The 968-nt window shown below is 45.7% G+C and overlaps 1 non-coding gene across 1 annotated transcript; it reads right to left on the bottom strand.

Annotated features, from left to right (window-relative positions):
* Positions 1-373: 373 nt before the first annotated feature.
* On the bottom strand, positions 374-480 carry LOC128132547 (small nucleolar RNA R71). Its single transcript, XR_008230591.1, has one exon. It is a non-coding gene; the product is annotated as a small nucleolar RNA R71 (small nucleolar RNA).
* Positions 481-968: the final 488 nt, after the last annotated feature.

Here is a 968-nt window from a genome sequence, read left to right as displayed (position 1 = left end):
TGATGAAATTCCCATGGGAGAATGGAAGAAGAGGATGCGCGACGACCATGGCCCGGGACTTGTGCAACCCGCAATTCCCGCAACTGCCACCTTTGAGCTAAAAGGTCATATCCTAGCTTCACTCAAGGAGATACCTTTCCACGGGAAAGATCATGAAGACGCCTACAAACATTTGGATGAAGTAAATGATGTTGCTGATTACTTCAACATTCCAAATGTTACCCGCGAAACTCAGCTGCTTAGGATGCTTCCAGTAACCTTCAAGGGTGCTGCTAAAGACTGGCTCAAATCACTTCCTCCTGGGTCAGTCACTACTTGGGCCAGAATGAAGGAAGAATTTATAGATCACTTTTGCCCACCATCAAAAATAGCCAAGCTCAAGAAGGCCATTGCAAATTTTGAACAACAAGCTGGAGAGTCGTTGTATGAAGCATGGGAGAGGTACAAAAGTCTACTACGAAATTGCCCACACCATGATCTAAATAGCCAACAAGAAGTGTCCATCTTTTATGATGGAGTCAATGTTACGACCCGGCAGCTGCTAGACTCACAAGGCCCACTTACGAAGAAGCCACCCCCGGTAATCAAAGAATTAATTGAAGAATTCTCTAAACACTCTAGAGAATACCACAACCCAAGGAATGATGTCACGAGGGGAGCCGCATATGCTGCTACTGAAGATTTATCCGCGGTCATGGCCATGTTAAAAACCATGGATAGAAGAATGGATAAAATGGATCAAACGATCCATGCCATACGGGTGGGTTGCGAGAATTGCAATGGACCTCACCTCACTAGAGATTGTGATTTGGATGAGCACGGCAACAAAAAGGCACGAGCATGCTATTCGAGCGGTGACCGATATGAAGAAGACTGGCGAAAACCGAAGAAGGAGTGGTTGCCTTATGAAGAGTACAAGAAGGCCAAGGAGGAGAAGTATAGGCAAAAAGGGAGAGGATTCTACCAAA

This window comes from Lactuca sativa, chromosome 2 (genome assembly GCF_002870075.4).
Source record: "Lactuca sativa cultivar Salinas chromosome 2, Lsat_Salinas_v11, whole genome shotgun sequence".
Classification (NCBI taxonomy): Eukaryota; Viridiplantae; Streptophyta; class Magnoliopsida; order Asterales; family Asteraceae; genus Lactuca; species Lactuca sativa.
The sequence above is the reverse complement of the archived record's forward strand: the minus strand, read 5'-3'. Positions and strand labels throughout refer to the sequence as shown.